This window comes from Cryptomeria japonica, unplaced genomic scaffold (assembly GCF_030272615.1).
Source record: "Cryptomeria japonica unplaced genomic scaffold, Sugi_1.0 HiC_scaffold_495, whole genome shotgun sequence".
In the NCBI taxonomy this organism is placed as follows: Eukaryota; Viridiplantae; Streptophyta; class Pinopsida; order Cupressales; family Cupressaceae; genus Cryptomeria; species Cryptomeria japonica.
In genome coordinates, this window is record NW_026729313.1 from 27501 (window position 1) to 40789 (window position 13289).

Here is a 13289-nt window from a genome sequence, read left to right on the forward strand (position 1 = left end):
CGACAGTCATGCCGTGAGACTGTGCACCGTGCACGCGACCGAGTAAGGCCACTCAGAGACATCCATTTCCCAGGCATATGCCCCCTACGCACTTTTGGTGGTGCACCCCGCACGAACAATCCCGCCTCGACCAGCCTGAACAATTCCCCTCTCGAAGGAAGGCCTCGGCCTTAATCGTCCACGACAAACAGCTCGACGAGGCATGAAGCACCCACGGGAGCCGGAGCATGACGATGCAGAGTCTCGGTTCACAGGAGCCTGGGAAGAACATCCCGTACGGAACCCTTTACCCGAAAACATCCGAACCGCACATGCTCGCGACAGTCCTGCCGTTAGAGAATGCACCGTGCACGCGACCGAGTAAGGCCACTCAGAGACATCCATTTCCCAGGTATATGCCCCCTACGCACTTTTGGTGGCGCAACTCGCACGAACAGTCCCACCTCGACCCCGTAAACAAGCTTTTTTGCCTCGAAGAGTTCGTCGGAGACGAAGAAGCAACCTTCAGTGCAAACGTAGCACTCTTTTGTGCAACCGCCCAAACAACGCCCCCTCTACCCTCTGTCGAAACACTCGGCATTGCTGCTCCCTAAGGTGAGCTTCTCCTCATAGGCAATTCCGCTCTTATCCGGTCACGTTTGTGTGCCCGAATTTCGCAAGGCAACCTCCATGGGACATGGAAAAGACTCGAGAAGAGAGCTCGCTCACGGGAGAGAGAAGCCAAGGAGACCACGAGAGTGCTGAGAGTGGGACAGCGCTGAATAGGCGGGAGAAGCCTGCGCGTATAAACGGAGATATATATCCAATTGCAACGAAGGAACGTGCCAAAGATCGAGAACAATGGCAGAAATGCTAGTAACGTGCACTTCGGGACCAACGCATCACCGGAAGACAACCGCCAAACATCGAAAGAGTCGCGATGCTCCGCAACCTACGTGCAAAGCGGTCGCACACCGGGTAAGGGAGTGAGAGCCCCAAACATAGCTGGGCGAGGCGCTCACTCCGCTCTTTAATTTCTCGTTAATACCGCCAAGGAAATGGCACAAGCACACACACACAAGCATCCTCGGAAGAGGACAGTTCGAGTGACAGGTCAAATCCAAGAGTTCCGAAGACTACCTCCAGGAACAATCGGGAACAAGACCGATTACAAGTCGTCGAGTCTGTTACTGGGCGAACACGAGATGCGCACAGGAAATCGATCAGCCCTCACAATGGCCCAAGGCCAGAGATCGGACTGCTACGATTTACCCCAACAATCATCGTGCCACTCTTCGCAGAGAGGTGATAGACGCCAACGAGCCCGCGCATAGCAATCGAGGTGTAAAAAGGGCGTTGAAGGCAGGAAGCCTGGACGAAAGAGGCTACGAGGTCACCTCGAAGCGGTCTAAGAATCGGGCGCACTTGGGGCGACTACCAGTGCCAACCCCTTATCCCGCGGTGCGTCCGACACACAGAAATTTCCAAGGCGGCCAAGGAGCCTCCCCGCATAGCAATCGGGGTGTGAGGTTACGGATGCAGCATTGATAGCAATCGAGGTGTGAGGCGAAGGATGCAGAAGTGAGAGCCGAGGGATGTAGCAGAGATAGCAATCGGGGTGTGTGATGCAGAAGAGATAGCAATCGAGGTGTGCGGTGGGAAGGGCCCAGCAGCCAGAATGCATGAAGCGACGGATGAAGCAGTGATGACAACCGGGCTGTGAGGAGAGGAGGGATGCAGCCAAGAAAGCAATCAGGGCTCGAGGCAAGGGATGCATCAAGGATAGCAATCATGTTGTGAGGCGAGATTCCAAAGGCTAAACGTGAGAGGCTGCAGGGTCGACTCAGAGAGGTCTATGCATGTGAGAGGCTGAAAGCAAGGTCGACTCGGAGCGGTCTATGCATCGGGCGCGCTTGGGGCGACTACCAGTGCCAACCCCTTATCCCGCGACGCGTCCGACAAAGAGAACGTTCCAAGGCGGCAGAGGAGGTTACCAGCCGAAGGATGCAGTAGCAATAACAGGTATAGTTCCGCGGCGGCCGAGAAGACTCACCGCATAGGAATCGGGATGCGAGGCGAGGGATGCGGCGGGAAGGCCCCGACGGCTAAACGGAAGAGGCTGCAGGGCCGCCTCGGAATGGTCCAAGCATCGGATGCGATTGGGACGACTACCAGTGCCAACCCCTTATCCCGCGATGCGTCCGATACACAGATAGTTCCAAGGCGGCCGAGGAGCCTCACCGCATATCAATCGGGGTGCGAGGCGAGGGATGGGGCGGGAAGGCCCCAACGGCTAGACGGAAGAGGCTTCAGGGCCACCTCGGAATGGTCCAAGCATCGGACGCGCTTGGGGCGACTGCCAGTGCCAACCCCTTATCCCGCGATGCGTCCGATACACAGATGGTTCCAAGGCGGCCGAGGAGCCTCACCGCATAGCAATCGGGGGTGCGAGGCGAGGGATGGGGCGGGAAGGCCCCAACGGCTAGACGGAAGAGGCTTCAGGGCCGCCTAGGAATGGTCCAAGCATCGGACACGCTTGGGGCGACTACCAGTGACAGCCCCCTATCCCGCGATGCGTCCGATACGAAGATGGTTCCAAGGCGGCCGAGGAGCCTCACCGCATAGCAATCGGGGTGCGAGGTGGGGGATGCGGCGAGATGGCCCCAACGGCTAGACGGAAGAGGCCACAGGGCCGCGTCGGAATAGTCCAAGCATCGGACGCGCTTGGGGCGACTACCAGTGACAACCCCTTATCCCGCGATGCGTCCGATACGAAGATAGTTCCAAGGCGGCCGAGGAGCCTCACCGCATAGCAATCGGGGTGCGAGGTGGGGGATGCGGCGAGATGGCCCCAACGGCTAGACGGAAGAGGCTGCAGGGCCGCCTCGGAATAGTCCAAGCATCGGACGCGCTTGGGGCCACTACCAGTGACAACCCCTTATCCCGCGATGCGTCCGATACGAAGATAGTTCCAAGGCGGCCGAAGAGCCTCACCGCATAGCAATCGGGGTGCGAGGTGGGGGATGCGGCGAGATGGCCCCAACGGCTAGACGGAAGAGGCCACAGGGCCGCCTCGGAATAGTCCAAGCATCGGACGCGCTTGGGGCGACTACCAGTGACAACCCCTTATCCCGCGATGCGTCCGATACGAAGATAGTTCCCAGGCGGCCGAGGAGCCTCACCGCATAGCAATCGGGGTGCGAGGCGAGGGATGCGGCGAGATGGCCCCAAAGGCTAGACGGAAGAGGCTGCAGGGCTGCCTCGGAATAGTCCAAGCATCGGACGCGCTTGGGGCGACTACCACTGCCAACCCCTTATCCCGCGATGCGTCCGATACACAGATAGTTCCGAGGCGGCCGAGGAGGTGGGGGATGCAGCGAGATGGCCCCAACGGCTAGACGGAAGAGGCTGCAGGGCCGCCTCGGAATAGTCCAAGCATCGGACGCGCTTGGGGCGACTACCAGTGACAACCCCTTATCCCGCGATGCGTCCGATACACAGATAGTTCCGAGGCGGCCAAGGAGCCTCACCGCATAGCAATCGTGGTGCGAGGTGGGGGATGCGGCGAGATGGCCCCAACGGCTAGACGGAAGAGGCTGCAGGGCCGCCTCGGAATGGTCCAAGCATCGGATGCGCTTGGGGCGACTACCACTGCCAACCCCTTATCCCGCGATGCGTCCGATACACAGATAGTTCCAAGGCGGCCGAGGAGCCTCACAGCATAGCAATCAGGGTGCGAGGCGAGGGATGCGGCGAGAAAGCCCCAACGGCTAGAGGGAAGAGGCTTCAGGTCCGCCTCGGAATGGTCCAAGCATCGGACGCGCTTGGGGCGACTACCAGTGACAACCCCTTATCCCGCGACGCGTCCGATACACAGATAGTTCCAAGGCGGCCGAGGAGCCTCACCGCATAGCAATCGGGGTGCGAGGCGAGGGATGCGGCGAGAAGGACCCAACGGCTACACGGAAGAGGCTTCGGGGCCGCCTCGGAATGGTCCAAGCATCGGACGCGCTTGGGGCGACTACCAGTGACAACCCCTTATCCCGCGACGCGTCCGATACACAGATAGTTCCAAGGCGGCCGAGGAGCCTCACCGCATAGCAATCGGGGTGCGAGGCGAGGGATGCGGCGAGAAGGACCCAACGGCTAGACGGAAGAGGCTTCGGGGCCGCCTCGGAATGGTCCAAGCATCGGACGCGCTTGGGGCGACTACCAGTGACAACCCCTTATCCCGCGACGCGTCCGATACACAGATAGTTCCAAGGCGGCCGAGGAGCCTCACCGCATAGCAATCGGGGTGCGAGGCGAGGGATGCGGCGAGAAGGACCCAACGGCTAGACGGAAGAGGCTTCGGGTCCGCCTCGGAATGGTCCAAGCATCGGACGCGCTTGGGGCGACTACCAGTGACAACCCCTTATCCCGCGACGCGTCCGATACACAGATAGTTCCAAGGCGGCCGAGGAGCCTCACCGCATAGCAATCGGGGTGCGAGGCGAGGGATGCGGCGAGAAGGACCCAACGGCTAGACGGAAGAGGCTTCGGGTCCGCCTCGGAATGGTCCAAGCATCGGACGCGCTTGGGGCGACTACCAGTGACAACCCCTTATCCCGCGACGCGTCCGATACACAGATAGTTCCAAGGCGGCCGAGGAGCCTCACCGCATAGCAATCGGGGTGCGAGGCGAGGGATGCGGCGAGAAGGACCCAACGGCTAGACGGAAGAGGCTTCGGGTCCGCCTCGGAATGGTCCAAGCATCGGACGCGCTTGGGGCGACTACCAGTGACAACCCCTTATCCCGCGACGCGTCCGATACACAGATAGTTCCGAGGCGGCCGAGGAGCCTCACCGCATAGCAATCGGGGTGCGAGGCGAAGGATGCGGCGAGAAGGACCCAACGGCTAGACGGAAGAGGCTTCGGGTCCGCCTCGGAATGGTCCAAGCATCGGACGCGCTTGGGGCGACTACCAGTGACAACCCCTTATCCCGCGACGCGTCCGATACACAGATAGTTCCAAGGCGGCCGAGGAGCCTCACCGCATAGCAATCGGGGTGCGAGGCGAGGGATGCGGCGAGAAGGACCCAACGGCTAGACGGAAGAGGCTTCAGGGCCGCCTCGGAATGGTCCAAGCATCGAACGCGCTTGGGGCGACTACCAGTGACAACCCCTTATCCCGCGACGCGTCCGATACACAGATAGTTCCGAGGCGGCCGAGGAGCCTCACCGCATAGCAATCGGGGTGCGAGGCGAGGGATGCGGCGAGAAGGACCCAACGGCTAGACGGAAGAGGCTTCAGGGCCGCCTCGGAATGGTCCAAGCATCGGACGCGCTTGGGGCGACTACCAGTGACAACCCCTTATCCCGCGACGCGTCCGATACACAGATAGTTCCGAGGCGGCCGAGGAGCCTCACCGCATAGCAATCGGGGTGCGAGGCGAGGGATGCGGCGAGAAGGACCCAACGGCTAGACGGAAGAGGCTTCAGGGCCGCCTCGGAATGGTCCAAGCATCGGACGCGCTTGGGGCGACTACCAATGACAACCCCTTATCCCGCGACGCGTCCGATACACAGATAGTTCCGAGGCGGCCGAGGAGCCTCACCGCATAGCAATCGGGGTGCGAGGCGAGGGATGCGGCGAGAAGGACCCAACGGCTAGACGGAAGAGGCTTCAGGGCCGCCTCGGAATGGTCCAAGCATCGGACGCGCTTGGGGCGACTACCAGTGACAACCCCTTATCCCGCGACGCGTCCGATACACAGATAGTTCCGAGGCGGCCGAGGAGCCTCACCGCATAGCAATCGGGGTGCGAGGCGAGGGATGCGGCGAGAAGGACCCAACGGCTAGACGGAAGAGGCTTCAGGGCCGCCTCGGAATGGTCCAAGCATCGGACGCGCTTGGGGCGACTACCGTTGCCAACCCCTTATCCCGCGATGCGTCTGATACACAGATAGTTCCGAGGCGGCCGAGGAGCCTCACCGCATAGCAATCGGGTTGCGAGGCAGATTATTGGGAAGGGAACCCCCTGGGATGCGGCTCAAGCAGTGCCCAAAGGGACTGGAATGCGGAATCACATCGAGAGACCCAAATGCTATACGAGGGCTCAAATCGAATTATCGATTTGGCCACGACATGGACGCATCGGAACGACTACCTTTGCCGAACCACTCGCAATTGCATCCATACCGAAACCAATAGACATTTCCGTTAGAGCCCTCGCATAGCATTCGGGAATCTCGCATGCCCCTCTAAATCGACCAATGCTGGCGCTCAATGAAAATCCGAGCGCTACCACCGTTCGAGCGCCAGCATTGGTCGAGTTAGAGGGGCACGGGGGAGAATGCTCCAGTCAACACCTCCCCTATATAAGTTATTTGTCCGATTCTCGCACAACCGTAGTCTGCCTCGTCGAATCAAACAACGGTCCCAGATTCCGACTTCCGTTCCGTAGAGACCCAAAAGCTAGATGGAGGCTCGCAAGAAAGAGAGTCGGCGCATAGCAATCGGGTTTCTCGAACGTTTAGGGACCGAGCTCACTTGCGGATAGGGCAAAATCCGCCAAGCAACCCAAAAGCTAGACGGGGGCTCGAATCGAATCGCCTAGGCGGCCACAACAACGACGTGTTGGATCGACTACCAGTGCCAAACCATTCAGCAAGACTAGTCTGTGTCGAGGCCGGATAGAGATTCTCAGAGAGCGCCCGCATAGCATTTAGGAGACCTGCCGCGTCCCTCACACTCGACAAATGGTGGTGCACGTTTATAAATCCGAGCGATCCCAACCCTTTCAAGCACCAACATCGGTCGAGATAGAGGGGCACGGAGGGGGCTGCGTGAGACAACACAGTCCCCTATATAAGTTATTTGTCCGATTCTCACACATCCGAAGAATGGTCATCAAATCGGACAACAGCCCAAACTTCCGACTTCCGTCCCAGAAAGCCCAAGAGCTATCTAAAACGTTCATGGCCGGAACTCGATCGCGGCTATACCAGTCCGCCAAGCAACCCAAAAGCTAGACTGGAGCTCTAGTCGAATCACCTCTGTGGCCATTGCAAGGACGTGTTGGAGCGACTACCATTGCCGAACCATTCCGCAGGTCGAGTCCATACCAAGGCCGCATAGAGATTCACGATGAGCTCCTGCATAGCAATCAGGAGACTTGCCGTGTCCATCACAATCGATAAATCCTGGTGCAAGATTTTTGCATCCGAGCGCTCCAACCAGTCGAGCACCAGCATCAATCGACATAAACGGGCACGGGGGGAGGATGCTCGAGAACACTACCTCCCCTATATAAGTTATTTGTCCGATTCTCAAGCAGCCGAAGTCTGGTCATCGAATCGGGTCAAAGACCACAACTTCCGACTTTACCCACAATGCAAGTCATCGAATCGAACATCGGCCCCCGAGTCGGACTCCATGCGTATGTCAGGTCATCGGACCCAAATTCCGCCTTCCTGCGCATGGCGGGCCATCAATATCAACTCGGTCATCGGACCCAAACTCCGCCTTTTTGCGTATGGCACGCCTTCAAATCGGTCATCGGACCCAAATTCCGCCTTCCTGTGCATGGCGGGCCATCAACATCAACTCGGTCATCGGACCCAAATTCCGCCTTTCTGCGCATGGCACGCCATCAACTCGGTCATCGGACCCAAATTCCGCCTTCCTGCGCATGGCAGGTCATCGGACACAAATTCAGACCTCGCCAATATGCCTACGTATCGAATCGGTCATCGGACCCAACTTCCGACTTCATCCATACTGTAGGGTCTTTGAGGTTGGCGCGGTGCGCTCAACCCAGGGAGTCGACCCATCGAAGCATACACCTCCCCTATATAAGCTATTTGTCCGATTCCCACACCTGTGTAGTTTGCACCTCTGACCAGGACATCGACCCCAACTTCCGAACTCGACTGCAACGACGGCACCAGCGCCTTGGTGCGCACCTTGCGACGCACAGTCCCAACATTCGCCTTCCTGCACATGGCAGGTCATCGGACCCAAATTCCGACCTCGCGAGTATGCCTACATATCGAATCGGTCATCGGACCCAACTTCCGACTTCATCCATACCGTAGGGTCTTTGAGGTTGGCGCGGTGCGCTCAACCCGGGGAGTCGACCCAACGAAGCATACACCTCCCCTATATAAGCTATTTGTCCGATTCCCACACCTGTGTAGTTTGCACCTCCGATCAAGACATCGACCCCAACTTCCGAACTCGCCTCCAACGACCGAACCAGCGCCTTGGTGCGCACCTTGCAACGCACAGTGCCAACATTCGCCTTCCTGCACGTGGCAGGTCATCGGACCCAAATTCCGACCTCGCGAGTATGCCTACATATCGAATCGGTCATCGGACCCAACTTCCGACTTCATCCATACCGTAGGGTCTTTGAGGTTGGCGCGGTGCGCTCAACCCGGGGAGTCGACCCAACGAAGCATACACCTCCCCTATATAAGCTATTTGTCCGATTCCCACACCTGTGTAGCTTGCACCTCCGATCAGGACATCGACCCCAACTTCCGAACTCGACTAAAAAGACCGCACCAGCGCCTTGGTGTGCACCTTGCAACGCACAGTGTCAACATTCGCCTTCCTGCACATGGCAGGTCATCGGACCCAAATTCCGACCTCATGAGCATACCTACTAATCGAATCGGTCATCGGACCCAACTTCCGACTTCATCCATACCGTAGGGTCTTTGAGGTTGGCGCGGTGCGCTCAACCTGGGGAGTCGACCCATCGAAGCATACACCTCCCCTATATAAGCTATTTGTCCGATTCCGACACCTGTGTAGTTTGCACCTCCGCTCAGGACATCGACCCCAACTTCCGAACTCGCCTGCAACGACCGAACCAGCGCCTTGGTGCGCACCAAAAGTGCGCACTTTTGGAGGGCACTTTTCTGCGCTCCAAAGGTGCGCACTTTTGGAGGGCACTTTTTGGAGGGCACTTTTCTGCGCTCCAAAGGTGCGCACTTTTGGAGGGCACTTTTTGGAGGGCACTTTTCTGCGCTCCAAAGGTGCGCACTTTTGGAGGGCACTTTTTGGAGGGCACTTTTCTGCGCTCCAAAGGTGCGCACTTTTGGAGGGCACTTTTTGGAGGGCACTTTTCTGCGCTCCAAAGGTGCGCACTTTTGGAGGGCACTTTTTGGAGGGCACTTTTCTGCGCTCCAAAGGTGCGCACTTTTGGAGGGCACTTTTTGGAGGGCACTTTTCTGCGCTCCAAAGGTGCGCACTTTTGGAGGGCACTTTTTGGAGGGCACTTTTCTGCGCTCCAAAGGTGCGCACTTTTGGAGGGCACTTTTTGGAGGGCACTTTTCTGCGCTCCAAAGGTGCGCACTTTTGGAGGGCACTTTTTGGAGGGCACTTTTCTGCGCTCCAAAGGTGCGCACTTTTGGAGGGCACTTTTGTGCACTCCAAAGGTGCGCACTTTTGGAGGGCACTTTTCCTGTGCTCCAAAGGTGCACACCTAGGTGAGCACCTTCGACCACACCTTGTAGCACACCAAACTCTGACTTTCGACTTCATCCGCAATGCAGGGTCTTTGAGGTTGGCGCAATGCGCACAACCAGGGGAGTCGACCCATCAAACCCAACACCTCCCCTATATAAGCTATTTGTCTGATTCTCATACATGCGTAGCCTGCAGGAGCAATTAGGACATCGACCCCAACTTTCGGCTTCTAAACGAAAACAAGGTCTTTGAGGTTGGTGTAATGCGAACAACTAGGGGAGTCAACCCATCAAACCCAACACCTCCCCTATATAAGCTATTTGTCTGATTCTCATACATGTGTAGTCTACAGGAGCAATTAGGACATCGACCCCAACTTTTGACTTCTTAACGAAAACAAGGTCTTTGAGGTTGACGTAATGCGCACAACCAGGGGAGTCGACCCATCAAACCCAACACCTCCCCTATATAAGCTATTTGTCCGATTCTCATACATGTGTAGCCTGCAGGAGCCATTAGGACATTGACCCCAACTTTTGACTTCTTAACGAAAACAAGGTCTTTGAGGTTGGCGTAATGCGCACAACCAAGGGAGTTGACCCATCAAACCCAACACCTCCCCTATATAAGCTATTTGTCTGATTCTCATACATGTGTAGCCTGCAACAACGATTAGGACATCCACCCCAACTTCTGAATTCGTCTGCGTTGACCGCACCAAAGGTGCACGCCTTGGTGCTCACCAAAATCCGACTTCCGACTTCTTCTGCTATGCGGGGTCTTTGAGGTTGGCGCAGTGCGCACAACCAGGGGAGTCAACCCACCGAATGCAACACCTCCCCTATATAAGCTATTTGTCTGATTCTCATACATGCGTAGACTGCAGCAATGATTAGGACATCCACCCCAACTTTTGACTTCTTAAACAAGACAGGGTCTTTGAAGTTGGTGCAGTGCACACAACCAGGGGAGTCGACCCATCAAACGCAACACCTCCCCTATATAAAGCTATTTGTCCGATTCTCATACGTGTAGTCTGCAGCAGCGATTAGGACATCGACCCCAACTTCCGAATTCGTTTGCATTGACCGCACCAAAGGTGCACGCCTTGGTGTGCACCCTGGAGTGCACTTTGGTGCTCACCTCGGTGCACACTTTGGTGTGCACCTCGGTGTGCACCAAAGGTGCGCACCTTGGAGCGCACCAAAGGTGTACACTTTGGAGCGCACCACATAGGGTCTTTGAGAGGTTGGCGCAGTGCGCACACCAAGGTGGGTGTTGAGGTGCGTGCCGAGGTGGGTGGGTGCTAGGGTGCGCTCCATGGTGGGTGCCAGGGTGGGTGCGTGCTAGGGTGGATTCCAAAGAGGGTCATAGGGTGGGTGCCAAGGTGGGTTGGTGATATAGTGGGTTCAAAGGTGGGTACTAGGGTGGGTTCCAAGGTGGGTCACAAGTTGGGTGCCAGGATGCGTGGGTGTTAGGTTGGGTGCCAAGGTGGGCTCCTGCGTGGGTGGGTGCTAGGGTGGGTTTCAAGGTGGACGCGAGGGCGGGTGCCAAGGTGGGTAACAAGTTGGGTGTTAGGATGGGTGAGTGCTAGAGTGGGTGCCAAGGTGGGTGGGTGCCAAGGTGGGTGGGTGCTAAGGTGGATGCCAAGGTGGTTCACAGGGTGGGTGGGTTCTAGGGTGAGTTCCAAGGTGGGTCACAGGTTCAGTGCTAGGGTGGGTGTCAAGGCGGGTGTCGAGGTGCCTGGGTGCTAGGGTGTGGATGCCAATGTGGGTCATAGGGTGGGTACTAGGGTGGGCTGCAATGTGGGTGCCAAGGTGGGTAACATGCTCGGTGGGTTCTAAATTGGGTGCCAGGGTGGGTGTGCACCCACCTTGCCCGAGGTGGGTGCCAAGGTGCCAGTGTGGGTGGGTGCTAAGGTGGATGCCAAGGTGGGTGAGAAGGTGGGTGATAGGTTGAGTGGTAGGATGGGTGGGTGCCAAGATGGGTCACAGGGTGGGTGCAAGGGTGGGTAGGTGCTAGGGTTGGTGTCAGGGTGGGTGGGTGCTAGGTTGGGTTCCAAGGTGGGTGCGAGGGTGAGTGTCAAGGTGGGTCACAGGTTAGGTGCTAGGATGGGTGAGTGCTAGGGTGCAAAGGTGCCAGGGTGGGTGCTAGGATGGGTCGATGCTAGGGTGAGTGGCAAGGTGGGTCCACAAGTGTCAAGGTGGGTGCCGAGGTGGGTGCCAAGTCGGCGACTGCTATGGTGGATGCCAAGGTGGGTCACGGGGTGGGTGCCAAGTTGCTAGGTTGGGTTCCAAGGTGGGTGCCAACGTGGGTGCTAGGGTGCGTGGGTTAAAGGGTGTGTCACAACGTGGGTGCCAGGATGGGTGCGCACCCACACTGGCCAAGACGGGTGCGGGTGCAAGGTTGGGTTCCAAGCCCGGTCACAGGCTGGGTGCTAGGATGGGTGGGTGCCAAGGTGGGCACCAGGGTGGGTGCACCCACCCTGGCCAAGGTGGGTCACGGGGTGGGTCCTAGGGTGGGTAACGGGGTGGGTACTAAGGTGCGTGCCAAGGTGGGTCATAGGGTGGGTGCCAAGGTGGGCACCAGGGTGGGTGTGCACCAACCCTAGCCAGGGTAGGTCACGGGGTGGTTGTCGGGGTGGGCGTCAAGGAGCCAAGGTGGGTGGCAAGTAGCCAAGTTGCGTGCCAAGGTGGGTGTCGGGGTGGGTGCCAAGGATCCAAGGTGGGTGCCAAGGAACCAAGGTGGGTGTCTGGGTGGGTGCCGAGGTGGGAGCCAGGGTGGGTCCCAAGGTGAGTGCAAAGGTGGGTGCCAGGGTCAAGGTGAGTGCCAATGTGGGTTCCAAGGTGCCAGGGTCAGGGTGAGTGCCAATGTGGGTTCAAAGGTGCTAAGTTGGGTGCGAGGTTGGGTGCGAGGGTGGGTGGGTGCCAAGGTGTGCTAGGTGGAAGCCCGGGTGGGTCGGCATCCCATGGGTGTCGAGTTGGGTGCCTGATGGGTGCTTCTTGTCAAGTTTTAGTCGTCGGGACTCATTTCGAGCCTTAGAGGTCGTTTCTTGTCCGGTTGCCCTGTCTTCGACCTGGGAACCCAATTTTGGTCCTCGGGTCCCATTTTTTTTTGTCTCGCATCCCACTTTTGGCCTGTGGCCTTTTCGGGGTCGATTCTCGTTTTGGGCATCAGAGCATGTTTCTTCTCCTAAAACCCAATATTTGTTTATTAAGTCTCGGAACACATTTTTGTTCTCGTGGACCCATCATGGGTCTTGGAACGCATTTGTGGTCCTTGGGTCCCATTTTGCATCCCGAAACTTGTGTTTTGGTGCTTGATCCCTATTTTGGGTGCCCACCTTGCACCAAGTGCGCACCCGGGGCAAACCGAGCGCCTTGGTGCACCGGGGCAAGATCGAGCGTGCACCCGAGGCGCCCCGAACATGCACCAAGGTGCACTCGGCCCACATGTGAGCGCAGGTCGTTGCGCCCGAGGTGGTGTGTGGGCACCGCGTTGCAGACGGGACACTGCACGCACACGACGCCCCCTCCAGGTGCACGCACGTAGGCCGGGCCGGGTGCACACCCGACGCCCTAGCAAGGTGCGCGCACCCGGGCAGGGCTCACACTTGGCGAACGGGGCGCACTTCGCGAGGGAGGGTGTGCACCTCGACGGGGGTGGGTGGCCGGGGTGGATTCGCACGTGGGTCGCGGTTTGCTAAGTACACACTGCGACAAGCTCATAACGGGTGCGATCATACCAGCATTAGTGCACCGGATCCCATCAGAACTCCGCAGTTAAGCGCGCTTGGGCCGGAGTAGTACTGGGATGGGTGACCTCCCGGGAAGTCCCGGTGTTGCACCCT

General features: G+C 58.2%; 1 non-coding gene across 1 annotated transcript; it reads left to right on the forward strand.

The window, feature by feature from the left end:
- The first annotated feature begins 13170 nt into the window (after positions 1-13170).
- LOC131871973 (5S ribosomal RNA) lies at positions 13171-13289 on the forward strand. Its single transcript, XR_009370158.1, has one exon. It is a non-coding gene; the product is annotated as a 5S ribosomal RNA (ribosomal RNA).